Source organism: Oncorhynchus mykiss, chromosome 11 (genome assembly GCF_013265735.2).
Source record: "Oncorhynchus mykiss isolate Arlee chromosome 11, USDA_OmykA_1.1, whole genome shotgun sequence".
In the NCBI taxonomy this organism is placed as follows: domain Eukaryota; kingdom Metazoa; phylum Chordata; class Actinopteri; order Salmoniformes; family Salmonidae; genus Oncorhynchus; species Oncorhynchus mykiss.
This window is the reverse complement of record NC_048575.1, coordinates 34,719,837-34,738,726: the sequence shown is the minus strand read 5'-3', so window position 1 is coordinate 34,738,726 and position 18,890 is coordinate 34,719,837. Positions and strand designations below refer to the sequence as shown.

The 18,890-nt window shown below is 41.6% G+C and overlaps 7 non-coding genes across 7 annotated transcripts; all 7 read right to left on the bottom strand.

Annotated features, from left to right (window-relative positions):
• Positions 1-222: 222 nt before the first annotated feature.
• trnar-ccg lies at positions 223-295 on the bottom strand. The gene has a single exon. It is a non-coding gene; the product is annotated as a tRNA-Arg (tRNA).
• A 1,405-nt stretch (positions 296-1,700) lies between these two features.
• On the bottom strand, positions 1,701-1,773 carry trnar-ccg. Its single transcript has one exon. It is a non-coding gene; the product is annotated as a tRNA-Arg (tRNA).
• Positions 1,774-3,178: 1,405 nt separating this feature from the next.
• On the bottom strand, positions 3,179-3,251 carry trnar-ccg. Its single transcript has one exon. It is a non-coding gene; the product is annotated as a tRNA-Arg (tRNA).
• A 1,412-nt stretch (positions 3,252-4,663) lies between these two features.
• trnar-ccg lies at positions 4,664-4,736 on the bottom strand. The gene has a single exon. It is a non-coding gene; the product is annotated as a tRNA-Arg (tRNA).
• Positions 4,737-6,130: 1,394 nt separating this feature from the next.
• On the bottom strand, positions 6,131-6,203 carry trnar-ccg. Its single transcript has one exon. It is a non-coding gene; the product is annotated as a tRNA-Arg (tRNA).
• Positions 6,204-7,597: 1,394 nt separating this feature from the next.
• On the bottom strand, positions 7,598-7,670 carry trnar-ccg. The gene has a single exon. It is a non-coding gene; the product is annotated as a tRNA-Trp (tRNA).
• A 1,388-nt stretch (positions 7,671-9,058) lies between these two features.
• trnar-ccg lies at positions 9,059-9,131 on the bottom strand. The gene has a single exon. It is a non-coding gene; the product is annotated as a tRNA-Arg (tRNA).
• Between the last annotated feature and the right edge of the window lie 9,759 nt (positions 9,132-18,890).

The window sequence follows — 18,890 nt, the reverse complement described above, 5'->3', positions numbered from 1 at the left end:
ATAAAGCTGTAGATTGTTTGACCTGGAAGAGGGGTTCCAATTGTCACTTTTCTAGCACTCCTACTGTTGAGTAACGGTTCACTTATTTGGAATTCACTATTTGAATCAGGGAATTGGGAATTTAGTACAGATATTGATTAAAGCCAAACATTCCATGCAAGTGGATCTTAGCAAGAACCAAGTCTTGGATGGCCATTTATTTAATGCACAGCTGCTCTCAACAGACCCAGGTGGGACTTGAACCCACAATCCCCAGCTCCGGAGGCTGATGCCTTATCCATTAGGCCACTGGATCTCTTATTCCCAAAAGAAAATTACATCTCGGTGGGGCAAACATACTGGAAAAGTTTTGACGCATGCCAGCAAAGCCATTACACAAGACAATACAACATTAAAGAATACGTTCATTGCACTATAACGGTGACAAACGGTACCCACAAACAGTTAGGCCCTATATAAAGCTTTCCCAACAGCAGAGCTTTCTTTTCAGCACCAAAACATCCTTACCACTGCTACACCTGGCTATCAGCAGAGCCTTGTCTGTCAACGAAACAGTTCATTCAGCCTCGTTTACTGCCTTTAAAAAAAAACATACTGTAGCTGATATGGCTGACTTGCTTAAACAAATGTGGTTCCTACTGACAATTGAGATGTACAATCTATGCTGGGGACAATAAAAGGCCACTTTAAAATGTGCAGTTTTTTCACAAAACACAAAGCCACAGATGTCTCAAGTTTTGAAATGAAAAACGAGTTGAAAATACATTATATACAGTATAAAGCAGGGGTGCAACTTTAGTTTTCGAAATGGGGGGGACATAACTATTATTATTTTTTATTTTTTCACCAGTTGGATAAACACTCCAAACAGCCTATCCGACTGCTTGGAGGTGTCCGCATGGTCCTAAAGCATACCGTAGCCCTGTTTTGTATCACATTCCAATGATAAAACTATGGGGGACAAAAATGTAATTTCAGAATGAGGCGGTTGGGGACAGGACATGCACTCCCCTGATTTAAAGAATCAGTGTCTTTTTGGGGGTTTTGCATTTTATTATATTTTATATACAAGTCTACATCATATTCCTTTGGTTTTCCAGACAGAGTGGACCTATTTCAACGTCTTCCTTCCCAAAGAGGGCAAAGACTCCAGCCTGCCCATGTTCTTCTGTTCCAAGTGGAGTGTGGAAAAAGTAGTGGACTACGCTGCCTCACTGGCCAGCCTCAAGAACAACAACAATATACTAACAGCTAATCTAAAAGAAAACAGCCATTAGCAGCAGGCTCCAAGTAGACAAACCTATTCTACTGTTATCATCATACAAATACGAATCAACATTCAAATCAACATTTATTATAACGTGTAGTTTCACAATCATGTTTGTCACAATACATTTCACAAAAAAACAAATCCTGACTCACTAGATCTATTGGAGTCATTTGAATACTATGAAGATGTTTTTATTTATAAAGCTGTAGATTGTTTGGTGAAGTCATGACCTGGAAGAGGGGTTCCAATTGTCACTTTTATAGCACTCCTACTGTTGAGTAACGCTTCACTTATTTGGAATTCACTATTTGAATCAGGGAATTGGGAATTTAGTACAGATATTGATTAAAGCTAAACATTCCATGCAAGTGGATCTTAACAAGAACCAAGTCTTGGCTGGCCACTTATTTAATGCACAGCTGCTCTCAACAGACCCAGGTGGGACTTGAACCCACAATCCCCAGCTCCGGAGGCTGATGCCTTATCCATTAGGCCACTGGATCTCTTATTCCCAACAGAAAATTACATCTCGGTGGGGCAAACATACTGGAAAAGTTTTGACGCATGCCAGCAAAGCCATTACACAAGACAATACAACATTAAAGAATACGTTCATTGCACTATAACGGTGACAAACGGTACCCACAAACAGTTAGGCCCTATATAAAGCTTTCCCAACAGCAGAGCTTTCTTTTCAGCACCAAAACATCCTTACCACTGCTATACCTGGCTATCAGCGGAGCCTTGTCTGGCAACGAAACAGTTCATTCAGCCTCGTTTACTGCCTTTTTAAAAAAACATACTGTAGCTGATATGGCTGACTTGCTTAAACAAATGTGGTTCCTACTGACAATTGAGATGTACAATCTATGCTGGGGACAATAAAAGGCCACTTTAAAATGTGCAGTTTTTTCACAAAACACAAAGCCACAGATGTCTCAAGTTTTGAAATGAAAAATGAGTTGAAAATACATTATATACAGTACAAAGCAGGGGTGCAACTTTGGTTTTCGAAATGGGGGGGACATAACTATTATTATTTTTTCACCAGTTGGATAAACACTCCAAACAGCCTATCCGACTGCTTGGAGGTGTCTGCATGGTCCTAAAGCATACCGTAGCCATGTTTTGTATCACATTCCAATGATAAAACTAGGGGGGACAAAAATGTAATTTCAGAATGAGGGGGTTGGGGATAGGACATGTACTCCCCTGATTTAAAGAATCAGTGTATTTTTGGGGGTTTTACATTTTATTATATTTTATATACAAGTCTACATCTTATTCATTTGTTTTTCCAGACAGAGTGGACCTATTTCAACGTCTTCCTTCCCAAAGAGGGCAAAGACTCCAGCCTGCCCATGTTCTTCTGTTCCAAGTGGAGTGTGGAAAAAGTAGTGGACTACGCTGCCTCTCTGGCCAGCCTCAAGAACAACAACAATATACTAACAGCTAATCTAAAAGAAAACAGCCACTAGCAGCAAGCTCCAAGTAGACAAACCTATTCTACTGTCATCATCATACAAATATGAATCAACATTCAAATCAACATTTATTATAACGTTTAGTTTCACAATCATGTTTGTCACAATACATTTCACAAAAAAACAAATCCTGACTCACTAGATCTATTGGAGTCATTTGAATACTATGAAGATGTTTTTATTTATGATTAATAAAGCTGTAGATTGTTTGGTGAAGTCATGACCTGGAAGAGGGGTTCCAATTGTCACTTTTCTAGCACTCCTACTGTTGAGTAACGCTTCACTTATTTGGAATTCACTATTTGAATCAGGGAATTGGGAATTTAGTACAGATATTGATTAAAGCTAAACATTCCATGCAAGTGGATCTTAGCAAGAACCAAGTATTGGCTGGCCATTTACTTAATGCACAGCTGCTCTCAACAGACCCAGGTGGGACTTGAACCCACAATCCCCAGCTCCGGAGGCTGATGCCTTATCCATTAAGCCACTGGATCTCGTATTCCCAACAGAAAATTACATCTCGGTGGGGCAAACATACTGGAAAAGTTTTGACGCATGCCAGCAAAGCCATTACACAAGACAATACAACATTAAAGAATACGTTCATTGCACTATAACGGTGACAAACGGTACCCACAAACAGTTAGGCCCTATATAAAGCTTTCCCAACAGCAGAGCTTTCTTTTCAGCACCAAAACATCCTTACCACTGCTACACCTGGCTATCAGCAGAGCCTTGTCTGTCAACGAAACAGTTCATTCAGCCTCGTTTACTGTCTTTTAAAAAAAACATACTGTAGCTGATATGGCTGACTTGCTTAAACAAATGTGGTTCCTACTGACAATTGAGATGTACAATCTATGCTGGGGACAATAAAAGGCCACTTTAAAATGTGCAGTTTTTTCACAAAACACAAAGCCACAGATGTCTCAAGTTTTGAAATGAAAAACGAGTTGAAAATACATTATATACAGTATAAAGCAGGGTTGCAACTTTAGTTTTCGAAATGGGGGGGACATAACTATTATTATTTTTTATTTTTTCACCAGTTGGATAAACACTCCAAACAGCCTATCCGACTGCTTGGAGGTGTCTGCATGGTCCTAAAGCATACCGTAGCCTCGTTTTGTATCACATTCCAATGATAAAACTAGGGGGGACAAAAATGTAATTTCAGAATGAGGGGGTTGGGGATAGGACATGTACTCCCCTGATTTAAAGAATCAGTGTATTTTTGGGGGTTTTACATTTTATTATATTTTATATACAAGTCTACATCTTATTCATTTGTTTTTCCAGACAGAGTGGACCTATTTCAACGTCTTCCTTCCCAAAGAGGGCAAAGACTCCAGCCTGCCCATGTTCTTCTGTTCCAAGTGGAGTGTGGAAAAAGTAGTGGACTACGCTGCCTCTCTGGCCAGCCTCAAGAACAACAACAATATACTAACAGCTAATCTAAAAGAAAACAGCCACTAGCAGCAGGCTCCAAGTAGACAAACCTATTCTACTGTCATCATCATACAAATATGAATCAACATTCAAATCAACATTTATTATAACGGGTAGTTTCACAATCATGTTTGTCACAATACATTTCACAAAAAAACAAATCCTGACTCACTAGATCTATTGGAGTCATTTGAATACTATGAATATGTTTTTATTTATGATTAATAAAGCTGTAGATTGTTTGGTGAAGTCATGACCTGGAAGAGGGGTTCCAATTGTCACTTTTCTAGCACTCCTACTGTTGAGTAACGCTTCACTTATTTGGAATTCACTATTTGAATCAGGGAATTGGGAATTTAGTACAGATATTGATTAAAGCCAAACATTCCATGCAAGTGGATCTTAGCAAGAACCAAGTCTTGGCTGGCCATTTATTTAATGCACAGCTGCTCTCAACAGACCCAGGTGGGACTTGAACCCACAATCCCCAGCTCCGGAGGCTGATGCCTTATCCATTAGGCCACTGGATCTCTTATTCCCAAAAGAAAATTACATCTCGGTGGGGCAAACATACTGGAAAAGTTTTGACGCATGCCAGCAAAGCCATTACACAAGACAATACAACATTAAAGAATACGTTCATTGCACTATAACGGTGACAAACGGTACCCACAAACAGTTAGGCCCTATATAAAGCTTTCCCAACAGCAGAGCTTTCTTTTCAGCACCAAAACATCCTTACCACTGCTACACCTGGCTATCAGCGGAGCCTTGTCTGGCAACGAAACAGTTCATTCAGCCTCGTTTACTGCCTTTAAAAAAAAACATACTGTAGCTGATATGGCTGACTTGCTTAAACAAATGTGGTTCCTACTGACAATTGAGATTTACAATCTATGCTCGGGACAATAAAAGGCCACTTTAAAATGTGCAGTTTTTTCACAAAACACAAAGCCACAGATGTCTCAAGTTTTGAAATGAAAAATGAGTTGAAAATACATTATATACAGTACAAAGCAGGGGTGCAACTTTGGTTTTCGAAATGGGGGGGACATAACTATTATTATTTTTTCACCAGTTGGATAAACACTCCAAACAGCCTATCCGACTGCTTGGAGGTGTCTGCATGGTCCTAAAGCATACCGTAGCCTCGTTTTGTATCACATTCCAATGATAAAACTAGGGGGGACAAAAATGTAATTTCAGAATGAGGGGGTTGGGGATAGGACATGTACTCCCCTGATTTAAAGAATCAGTGTATTTTTGGGGGTTTTACATTTTATTATATTTTATATACAAGTCTACATCTTATTCATTTGTTTTTCCAGACAGAGTGGACCTATTTCAACGTCTTCCTTCCCAAAGAGGGCAAAGACTCCAGCCTGCCCATGTTCTTCTGTTCCAAGTGGAGTGTGGAAAAAGTAGTGGACTACGCTGCCTCTCTGGCCAGCCTCAAGAACAACAACAATATACTAACAGCTAATCTAAAAGAAAACAGCCACTAGCAGCAGGCTCCAAGTAGACAAACCTATTCTACTGTCATCATCATACAAATATGAATCAACATTCAAATCAACATTTATTATAACGGGTAGTTTCACAATCATGTTTGTCACAATACATTTCACAAAAAAACAAATCCTGACTCACTAGATCTATAGGAGTCATTTGAATACTATGAATATGTTTTTATTTATGATTAATAAAGCTGTAGATTGTTTGACCTGGAAGAGGGGTTCCAATTGTCACTTTTCTAGCACTCCTACTGTTGAGTAACGGTTCACTTATTTGGAATTCACTATTTGAATCAGGGAATTGGGAATTTAGTACAGATATTGATTAAAGCCAAACATTCCATGCAAGTGGATCTTAGCAAGAACCAAGTCTTGGCTGGCCATTTACTTAATGCACAGCTGCTCTCAACAGACCCAGGTGGGACTTGAACCCACAATCCCCAGCTCCGGAGGCTGATGCCTTATCCATTAGGCCACTGGATCTCTTATTCCCAAAAGAAAATTACATCTCGGTGGGGCAAACATACTGGAAAAGTTTTGACGCATGCCAGCAAAGCCATTACACAAGACAATACAACATTAAAGAATACGTTCATTGCACTATAACGGTGACAAACGGTACCCACAAACAGTTAGGCCCTATATAAAGCTTTCCCAACAGCAGAGCTTTCTTTTCAGCACCAAAACATCCTTACCACTGCTACACCTGGCTATCAGCGGAGCCTTGTCTGGCAACGAAACAGTTCATTCAGCCTCGTTTACTGCCTTTAAAAAAAAACATACTGTAGCTGATATGGCTGACTTGCTTAAACAAATGTGGTTCCTACTGACAATTGAGATTTACAATCTATGCTCGGGACAATAAAAGGCCACTTTAAAATGTGCAGTTTTTTCACAAAACACAAAGCCACAGATGTCTCAAGTTTTGAAATGAAAAATGAGTTGAAAATACATTATATACAGTACAAAGCAGGGGTGCAACTTTGGTTTTCGAAATGGGGGGGACATAACTATTATTATTTTTTCACCAGTTGGATAAACACTCCAAACAGCCTATCCGACTGCTTGGAGGTGTCTGCATGGTCCTAAAGCATACCGTAGCCTCGTTTTGTATCACATTCCAATGATAAAACTAGGGGGGACAAAAATGTAATTTCAGAATGAGGGGGTTGGGGATAGGACATGTACTCCCCTGATTTAAAGAATCAGTGTATTTTTGGGGGTTTTACATTTTATTATATTTTATATACAAGTCTACATCTTATTCATTTGTTTTTCCAGACAGAGTGGACCTATTTCAACGTCTTCCTTCCCAAAGAGGGCAAAGACTCCAGCCTGCCCATGTTCTTCTGTTCCAAGTGGAGTGTGGAAAAAGTAGTGGACTACGCTGCCTCTCTGGCCAGCCTCAAGAACAACAACAATATACTAACAGCTAATCTAAAAGAAAACAGCCACTAGCAGCAGGCTCCAAGTAGACAAACCTATTCTACTGTCATCATCATACAAATATGAATCAACATTCAAATCAACATTTATTATAACGGGTAGTTTCACAATCATGTTTGTCACAATACATTTCACAAAAAAACAAATCCTGACTCACTAGATCTATAGGAGTCATTTGAATACTATGAATATGTTTTTATTTATGATTAATAAAGCTGTAGATTGTTTGACCTGGAAGAGGGGTTCCAATTGTCACTTTTCTAGCACTCCTACTGTTGAGTAACGCTTCACTTATTTGGAATTCACTATTTGAATCAGGGAATTGGGAATTTAGTACAGATATTGATTAAAGCTAAACATTCCATGCAAGTGGATCTTAACAAGAACCAAGTCTTGGCTGGCCACTTATTTAATGCACAGCTGCTCTCAACAGACCCAGGTGGGACTTGAACCCACAATCCCCAGCTCTGGAGGCTGATGCCTTATCCATTAGGCCACTGGATCTCTTATTCCCAACAGAAAATTACATCTCGGTGGGGCAAACATACTGGAAAAGTTTTGACGCATGCCAGCAAAGCCATTACACAAGACAATACAACATTAAAGAATACGTTCATTGCACTATAACGGTGACAAACGGTACCCACAAACAGTTAGGCCCTATATAAAGCTTTCCCAACAGCAGAGCTTTCTTTTCAGCACCAAAACATCCTTACCACTGCTATACCTGGCTATCAGCGGAGCCTTGTCTGGCAACGAAACAGTTCATTCAGCCTCGTTTACTGCCTTTTTAAAAAAACATACTGTAGCTGATATGGCTGACTTGCTTAAACAAATGTGGTTCCTACTGACAATTGAGATGTACAATCTATGCTGGGGACAATAAAAGGCCACTTTAAAATGTGCAGTTTTTTCACAAAACACAAAGCCACAGATGTCTCAAGTTTTGAAATGAAAAATGAGTTGAAAATACATTATATACAGTACAAAGCAGGGGTGCAACTTTGGTTTTCGAAATGGGGGGGACATAACTATTATTATTTTTTCACCAGTTGGATAAACACTCCAAACAGCCTATCCGACTGCTTGGAGGTGTCTGCATGGTCCTAAAGCATACCGTAGCCATGTTTTGTATCACATTCCAATGATAAAACTAGGGGGGACAAAAATGTAATTTCAGAATGAGGGGGTTGGGGATAGGACATGTACTCCCCTGATTTAAAGAATCAGTGTATTTTTGGGGGTTTTACATTTTATTATATTTTATATACAAGTCTACATCTTATTCATTTGTTTTTCCAGACAGAGTGGACCTATTTCAACGTCTTCCTTCCCAAAGAGGGCAAAGACTCCAGCCTGCCCATGTTCTTCTGTTCCAAGTGGAGTGTGGAAAAAGTAGTGGACTACGCTGCCTCTCTGGCCAGCCTCAAGAACAACAACAATATACTAACAGCTAATCTAAAAGAAAACAGCCACTAGCAGCAAGCTCCAAGTAGACAAACCTATTCTACTGTCATCATCATACAAATATGAATCAACATTCAAATCAACATTTATTATAACGTTTAGTTTCACAATCATGTTTGTCACAATACATTTCACAAAAAAACAAATCCTGACTCACTAGATCAATTGGAGTCATTTGAATACTATGAAGATGTTTTTATTTATGATTAATAAAGCTGTAGATTGTTTGGTGAAGTCATGACCTGGAAGAGGGGTTCCAATTGTCACTTTTCTAGCACTCCTACTGTTGAGTAACGCTTCACTTATTTGGAATTCACTATTTGAATCAGGGAATTGGGAATTTAGTACAGATATTCCATGCAAGTGGATCTTAGCAAGAACCAAGTCTCGGCTAGCCATTTATTTAATGCACAGCTGCTCTCAACAGACCCAGGTGGGACTTGAACCCACAATCCCCAGCTCCGGAGGCTGATGCCTTATCCATTAGGCCACTGGATCTCTTATTCCCAAAAGAAAATTACATCTCGGTGGGGCAAACATACTGGAAAAGTTTTGACGCATGCCAGCAAAGCCATTACACAAGACAATACAACATTAAAGAATACGTTCATTGCACTATAACGGTGACAAACGGTACCCACAAACAGTTAGGCCCTATATAAAGCTTTCCCAACAGCAGAGCTTTCTTTTCAGCACCAAAACATCCTTACCACTGCTACACCTGGCTATCAGCGGAGCCTTGTCTGTCAACGAAACAGTTCATTCAGCCTCGTTTACTGCCTTTTTAAAAAAACATACTGTAGCTGATATGGCTGACTTGCTTAAACAAATGTGGTTCCTACTGACAATTGAGATGTACAATCTATGCTGGGGACAATAAAAGGCCACTTTAAAATGTGCAGTTTTTTCACAAAACACAAAGCCACAGATGTCTCAAGTTTTGAAATGAAAAACGAGTTGAAAATACATTATATACAGTATAACCAGGGGTGCAACTTTAGTTTTCGAAATGGGGGGGACATAACTATTATTATTTTTTATTTTTTCACCAGTTGGATAAACACTCCAAACAGCCTATCCGACTGCTTGGAGGTGTCCGCATGGTCCTAAAGCATATAGTAGCCTCGTTTTGTATCACATTCCAATGATAAAACTATGGGGGACAAAAATGTAATTTCAGAATGAGGGGGTTGGGGACAGGACATGTACTCCCTTGATTTAAAGAATCAGTGTCTTTTTGGGGGTTTTGCATTTTATTATATTTTATATACAGTCTACATCTTATTAATTTTGTGAATGAAGCAACGCCACTGGTTACATCAATGCATGATCCTTGTAAAAGCAGGTACATTCTCAGTACTTGTTCAGACTGATCTAATTTCCAACATTATTTTAATCTGTCAAGCAAGCTAATTACACTACCCACTGTTTTGTCATTTAAAGAAATATTCTTCCATTTAACTTTTTTTTTTTAGCTGTTCTAGATTAGTTGACCCCAACGTTTATTACATTGTGCCCATGAAACATTAGGTTCCTGGAACGTCTTGGTCAAATTCAGAAGGATAATAATACCAACACCATCTCTAGGGGGGGGGGGGGGGGGTGCAGGGTTGCCCACCCCAAAATATCATGTTGCCCTAAAAATGTCATGTTAAACCGTTAAAATTGCAGTCAGCAAGCCTTGAAACAGTGAAAAAGACATATCATCCTAGAACAGGTCACGATTATTAATACTATTTTCAAACGTAGTGTTCGCACATCCAATAACTTGCAAAGAATAAACTCATGAAATAAAGATCGATACCGGCATGCTGATGCTGCAGTTTATCTATGCTGGTAACTATATTTATTTCTTAAGGATATTAATAATACTACATGGTGTTATGGTGTTCATTCCATCTTTATATTTGTAATAGTTTTAATATGTCAATAAACTGTATGTTTGCCATCTTCCCGATTGAACCTACAGATATGACACACAAATGTGCACTCCTGTAATCTCTCAGCTATATTTGTGTGTTTAGGCCGGGATTCAATCCGATTCACGCTTTGTCGAAAACACACCATTTAAAGGTCATTTCTGATTGAGCTGACATGCGCAGCTTCTGCCGGGAATGTGGACTCCGCGAACACGGGAGCATTGTATCTCTTAATTCCCACCCTGCATGCCCTATCCCAGCCACCATCCCAGGAGGATTTAGGCAGAGATTCGATTCAAACCACCCTTTTAGGTTATAAACATTTTAAATGCGATTTTCCTGTATTTTGTAGACCGATTTAACTGTAAATGGTGCAAATGTCAGCAAAAAAATTGAATTACCTTTAAATGTCAAGTTCGCTATTACGCAGATCTATCGCTGATCGGATTGAATCCCGGCCTTAGCAACATGACTTTTGATCACACCAGACCATACACTCTAGTAGTGTTTCCATAGCTTTTAATATCCTGTTCAATCTGACCCACCAGCACCCCCACTAAACATACAACACCTACTTCAGTGAGCAGCAGATAACTGGTAATTGAACTGACAGGAGGAAAGCTGCCATTCTAGACTGGGGAAACCGGAGAAGATCAATGGTGGACCTCTGCCCACGCTCTGTGTAGGCCACGATTTATGATCAATCTCATTAACAAAAAACACCATGGCACAAACGGTCAACACTGTTAATCATCCTGCAAGCAAGATTTCCTCAGTCAACTAAGAAATGTACGGTGTAAATATTCGGACAGCCTGCCTCACACCATAATAGTGCAATTCAACAACAGCTTTAGATTCTTTAGATGATTTCTTGGCAGAGTGGACGTTCTGATCACTGATCTTGAAAAGGACAAGATGAGTGTTAACGTGGATTTGTATGTCTCTCCTTCTCTGTCTCACCGCACATACAGAAATGTAGATGGAGGGAGCCAATAGCATGTTCATGTTTGTCTCATACCTGTTGACATGACACTAATGGGCAAAGAGTCCCTATGGGCTCTGGTCAACGGTAGTGCACTATAAAGGGAATACGTTTCCATTTTCACTATCCGTCCACAGCTGTAGCCTCTCCTATAGCGTTGTCAGACACACAGCATAGGTTAATGAGACTGCTATGTGACGTTCTGACTTCATTCGTGTGAAATGAGTGTGTGGTGAAACTTGCCGAGGCAAGAGTTTGCGGATTTCACCAAACGTTGAGAAAGGCCTATGACGTCTTTAGCCCAGATTGGGAGAGGAGAAGGCCAGTGGTTCTGGACGATCAGGGATCAGACCCAATATCCATCTGATCTAATGTTTTTATGCTAAAGGGGCACAACATAATCTATGGGGAACAACATGTGTTCTCATTATATGTGTATTTGTTCTTTTTAGCTACTTGTGTGGTTGATGTTTTTGGATATACCGTATAAAAACCTATTCAGCTGCTCTTCGTATCTGGCATAATAGAGTCTTATTCTTTTTGTAAAATGATGGCCTCGTATTTTGGGAGCAAACAAATATGAATTATTAACAGCAGTTCAAATGCATTTTTGGACATGACTTCACAGCTGCTCAAACCTTGGGCAAAATCTGATAGTGGTTGAGCATCTGGTGGAAGCTTCTATTTTTTCTGTTGCAAATGAGAGCTCCTCGTCAGAAATCAATAATATGCAATATGCATCTTCAAGCATTAAGCCACACCTGAGCCATGATTACACATCCTCCGGTAGTAATGTGGTCATTATCACAGCCATCCTCTCTTGTTGGGTGAGCTCTTACTTACGTCATAGCATCTGATCCCCTTCAACAGGGCAATAATGGCTGTCCTAATCTATGGAGGAGAACCAAACTGCCTTCCCCCAAAGTGAATAGTGCATCACCCATACTAAACAGGCCAATGAAGTACTACAATATCCAACAAGAGCTTTGAATTAAGAGCTTAGAATTATAGATAATGCCACTGTCTCAATTATGTGCTTATGAATTCTGACATTTTTTCAAACATTTTTTTGTGGGGACAGATTTTTTCTTCCAATCTACACCAATAATATTTAATCAAGGGGAGACCAGGTGTGTCTCTTTTGTATCTGATCTTTATTTATAGATATCCTCTCACTGGACCTACTGTAGTCATGGGCCTGAGGCCAAAACTACCATCACATTTTTGACCTTTCAGTTTTTTAACATCTCCTCCTCAACCGGACTGCCGCCTGTGACTCATCTCTCTCACCGAGCTGTGCTTTTGTCACCACATGATTTCATCATGTTTGAACACTATGTTTGGACCTCTGCAAACTTACTGAGACCACACCCAAAAGAGAGGTGAAAATGGTGCCGAAGAATAGGGCTGCCGTCTTATCGGCTCTTAATCAACCATGCTATTTTGTTTGTTTTTTCGCGTTGTTTGTAACTTGTTTTGTACATAATGTTGCTGCTACCGTCTCTTATGACCAAAAAGAGCTTCTGGACCTCAAATTGGATGAGGAGTTCTTCTTCAATGAGTCGGACGCGAGAGATATACTACAGGCACCCGACAAGGCCCAGATCCCTGTGATTCGATTGAAAAGGAAACGTAGGTTTCGCAGAAAGAGATCAGGATGCCTTGTGAGGATCAAACGACGAGTGGCTAATGTGCCCTTGCCTTCCGTTCTGCTAGCTAACGTTCAATCACTGGAAAATAAATGTGACCAACTTAAAGCACGTACATCCTACCAACGGGACATTAAAAACTGTAATATCTTATGTTTCACAGAGTCATGGCTGAACGACGACAATAAGAACATACAGTGCCTTGCGAAAGTATTCGGCCCCCTTGAACTTTGCAACCTTTTGCCACATTTCAGGCTTCAAACATAAAGATATAAAACTGTATTTTTTTGTGAAGAATCAACAACAAGTGGGACACAATCATGAAGTGGAACGACATTTATTGGATATTTCCAACCTTTTTAACAAATCAAAAACGGTAAAATTGGACGTGCAAAATTATTCAGCCCCCTTAAGTTAATACTTTGTAGCGCCACCTTTTTGCTGCGATTACAGCTGTAAGTCGCTTGGGGTATGTCTCTATCAGTTTTGCACATCGAGAGACTGAAATGTTTTCCCATTCCTCCTTGCAAAACAGCTCGAGCTCAGTGAGGTTGGATGGAGAGCATTTGTGAACAGCAGTTTTCAGTTCTTTCCACAGATTCTCGATTGGATTCAGGTCTGGACTTTGACTTGGCCATTCTAACACATGGATATGTTTATTTTTGAACCATTCCATTGTAGATTTTGCTTTATGTTTTGGATCATTGTCTTGTTGGAAGACAAATCTCCGTCCCAGTCTCAGGTCTTTTGCAGACTCCATCAGGTTTTCTTCCAGAATGGTCCTGTATTTGGCTCCATCCATCTTCCCATCACTTTTAACCATCTTCCCTGTCCCTGCTGAAGAAAAGCAGGCCCAAACCATGATGCTGCCACCACCATGTTTGACAGTGGGGATGGTGTGTTCAGCTGTGTTGCTTTTACGCCAAACATAACGTTTTGCATTGTTGCCAAAAAGTTCAATTTTGGTTTCATCTGACCAGAGCACCTTCTTCCACATGTTTGGTGTGTCTCCCAGGTGGCTTGTGGCAAACTTTAAACAACACTTTTTATGGATATCTTTAAGAAATGGCTTTCTTCTTGCCACTCTTCCATAAAGGCCAGATTTGTGCAATATACGACTGATTGTTGTCCTATGGACAGAGTCTCCCACCTCAGCTGTAGATCTCTGCAGTTCATCCAGAGTGATCATGGGCCTCTTGGCTGCATCTCTGATCAGTCTTCTCCTTGTATGAGCTGAAAGTTTAGAGGGACGGCCAGGTCTTGGTAGACTTGCAGTGGTCTGATACTCCTTCCATTTCAATATTATCGCTTGCACAGTGCTCCTTGGGATGTTTAAAGCTTGGGAAATCTTTTTGTATCCAAATCCGGCTTTAAACTTCTTCACAACAGTATCTCGGACCTGCCTGGTGTGTTCCTTGTTCTTCATGATGCTCTCTGCGCTTTTAACGGACCTCTGAGACTATCACAGTGCAGGTGCATTTATACGGAGACTTGATTACACACAGGTGGATTGTATTTATCATCATTAGTCATTTAGGTCAACATTGGATAATTCAGAGATCCTCACTGAACTTCTGGAGAGAGTTTGCTGCACTGAAAGTAAAGGGGCTGAATAATTTTGCACGTCCAATTTTTCAGTTTTTGATTTGTTAAAAAAGTTTTAAATATCCAATAAATGTCGTTCCACTTCATGATTGTGTCCCACTTGTTGTTGATTCTTCACAAAAAAATACAGTTTTATATCTTTATGTTTGAAGCCTGAAATGTGGCAAAAGGTTGCAAAGTTCAAGGGGGCCAAATACTTTCACAAGGCACTGTAAATCAGTTTTACCTAATATCTATCAGCATGTTAAATGTGCAACCAGAGGGAAACAATTATATACCACCTTTACTCCACACACAGAGACGAGTTCAAAGCTCTCCCTTGCCTTCCATTTGGCAAATCTGACCATAACTCTATCCTTCTGATTCCTGCTTACAAGCTAAGCAGGAAGCACCAGTGATTCGGTCTATAAAAAACTGGTCAGATGAAGCAGATGCTAAACTACAGGACAGTTTTGTAAGCACAGACTGGAATATGGTCCAGGATTCTTCCGATGGCATTGAGGAGTACACCACATCAGTGACAAGCTTTATCAATAAGTGCATCGAGGACGTCGCTTTCAAGGAGAGGGACTCTAACCCGGAAGCTTATAAGAAATCCCGCTATGCCCTCTGACGAACCATCAAACAGGCAAAGTGTTAATACAGGACTAAGATCAAATCGTACTACACCGGCTCCAATACTTGTCGGATGTGGCAGGGCTTGCAAACTATTACAGACTACAAAGGGAAGCACAGCCAAGAGCTGCCCAGTGACACGAGCCTCGCAGATGAACTAAACTACTTCTATGCTCACTTCGAAGCAAGTAACACTGAAACATGCATGAGTGCATCAGCTGTTCCAGATGACTGTGTGATCACGCTCTCCGCAGCCGTTGTGAGTAACACCTTTAAACAGGTCAACATTCACAAGGCCGCTGGGCCAGATGGATTACCAGGACGTGTGTACTCCGAGCATGCACTGACCAACTGCCAAATGTCTTCACTGACATTTTCAACCTCTCCCTGTTTGAGTCTGTAATATCAACATGTTTCAAGCAGACCACCACAGTCCCTGTGCCTAAGAACACTAAATGACTACCGACCCGTAGCACTCACGTAGCACTCACATCTGTAACCATGAAATGCCTTGAAAGGCTGGTCATGGCTCACGTCAACACCATTATCCCAGAAATCCTAGACCCACTCCAATTAGCATACCACACCAACAGATCCACAAATGATGCAATCTCTATTTTACTCCACACTGCCCTTTCCCACTTGGACAAAAGGAACACCTATGTGAGAATGCTATTCATTGACGACAGCTCAGCATTCAACACCATCGTACCCTCAAAGCTCAGCACTAAGCTAAGGACCCTGGGACTAAACACCTCCCTCTGCAACTGGATCCTGGACTTCCTGAAGGGCCGCCCCCAGGTAGTAAGGGTAGGTAACAATACATCCGCCACATGGATCCTCAACACTGTGGCCCCTCAGGGATGCATGCTCAGTTCCCTCCTGTACTCCCTGTTCACTCATGACTACACAGCCAGGTACGACTCCAACACCATCATTAAGTTTGCTGATGACACAATAGTGGTAAGCCTAATCACCGACAACGATGAGACAGCCATATAGGGAGTAGGTCAGAGACCTGACCGAGTGGTGCCAGGACAACAACCTCTCCGTCAACGTGATCAAGACAAAGGAGATGATTGTGGACTACAGGAAAAGGAGGACCGGGCACTCCCCCATTCTCATCAACGGGGCTGTAGTAGAGCAGGTTGAGAGATTCAAGTTCACCAACAAAACTAATATGGTCCAAGCACACCAAGACAGTCGTGAAGAGGGTCATGACAAAACCTATTCCCCCAAGAGACTTAAAAGATTTGGCATGGGTCCTCAGATCCTCAAAAGGTTTTACAGCTGCACCATCGAGAGCATCCCGATGGGTTGCATCACTGCCTGATATGGAAACTGTTCGGCCTCCGACCGCAAGGCATTACAGAGGGTAGTGTGAATGGCCCAGTACATCACCAGGGCCAATCTTCCTGCCATCCAGGACCTCTATACCAGGCCCTAAAAATTGTCAAAGACTCCAGCCACCCTAGTCATAGACTGTTCTTTCTGCTACCCCCCTTAGATCCAAGTTGGCGTAGCAGTGAAGACGTGTTTTGTTCGTGTCTCGTGTATTTTTGTATTTTTCGTATTTATATTTCAACTTTATTTTCAATCTCCTTTCGATTTTTAATTTGATTATACCTTCCGGTAACCTGCCTCACCCAATGTGATACGGTATCGCTATTATTTTAAATGTTTTAAACTTTAGAACACATTCTAGAACCTCCAGAAGCTAACCAGCTAATTAGCTACAAGCTATTTATTAGTCATTGTTAGCCACTGCTAGCGGCTTTTACCTTCTGCACAGATACCAGCCCTGTTTTTAGCCTGGATAATAGTCGCCGGTCTACCAGTATCGGACTGTCTCTCCACAACAACGCCGGATTCCTGCCGTAATCCCTGGACCACTATTTCTGATCTTCACGGCTAGCTTGCAGCTAGCTAGCTCACAGCTTGCAGCTAGCTAGCTCACAGCTAGTTTGCACTCACCGTGGCATCCAGCATCAAAGCTATCCTTGAGGCCCACCCCCCGGCCTAATCAGCTGTTCACCCGAACCCCACTCATACACGGCTAGAGCACCATACTCCACCGGATCCTTGCTGTATACTCTGGACCTTGGCACCGGTTCACTGCTGCTACCGATTGGCTATAGTGGCTAACGCCACTGCCACGAAGCTAGCACCAGTTAGCCGTGAGCCAGGCGCATCTCCCGGCTAGCAAACTAAATTCTACAATACCACTTTCGCCATCTGGCTTGGATTCTCTGTCGACATGGCGCCCCGCCGCACCACCACGACTGGGCTGCCGACGAATACTCCATCCGCTGTGCCTTCATCCGACCTCCGTCGGAGCAGACGCTACTAACTTTAAACGGCGTGTCGCCCGAGTGCTAGCGTAGTGGCGGCTCCCCTGTTCCATCTACTGCTGCCCTCTGGACACTATGATCACTTGGCCACATAGCTGATGCCTGCTGGAATGTCTATTAATCACGGTACTCCATTCTGTTTATTTATTTTTTATCTGTCGGCCCCAGCCGCGAACTCAGGCTCTGTGTGTAGTTAATCCGACCCTCTCTGCCTAGTCATCGCCATTTTACCTGCTGTTGTTGTGTTAGCTAATTAGGTGTTGTTGTCTCGCCTGTTGTTTTAGCTAGCTCTCCCAATCAACACCTGCGATTACTTTATGCCTCGCCGTATGTCTCTCTCAAATGTCAATATGCCTTGTATACTGTTGTTCAGGTTAGTTATCATTGTTTTAGTTTACAATGGACCCCCTAGTTCCACTCTTAATACCTCTGATACCTCCTTTGTCCCACCTCCCACACATGCGGTGCCCTCACCCATTACAACCAGCATGTCCAGAGATGCAACCTCTCTTATCATCACCCAGTGCCTGGGCTTACCTCCCCACCATACCCGTCTGCGCATTATGCCCTAAATATATTCTACCACGCCCAGAAATCTGCTCCTTTTATTCTTTGTCCCCAACGCTCTAGGCGACCAGTTTTGATAGCCTTTAGCCGCACCCTCATACTACTCCTCCTTGTTCCGCGGGTGATGTGGAGGTAAACCCAGGCCCTGCATGTCCCCAGGCACCCTCATTTGTTGACTTCTGTGATCGAAAAGGCCTTGGTTTCATGCATGTCAACATCAGAAGGAAGGCCACCAAAAATTCAGAGATTTCCATACCCAACTATAACATTTTCCGTCAAGATAGAACTGCCAAAGAGGGCGGAGTTGCAGTCTACTGCAGAGATAGCCTGCAAAGTAATATCATACTTTCCAGGTCCATACCCAAACAGTTCGAACTACTACTTTTAAAAATAACTCTCTCCAGAAATAAGTATCTCACAGTTGCAGCCTGCTTACCGACCCCCCTCAGCTCCCAGCTGTGCCCTGGACACCATTTGTGAATTGATCGCCCCCCATCTAGCTTCAGAGTTTGTTCTGTTAGGTGACCTAAACTGGGATATGCTTAACACCCTGGCAGTCCTACAATCTA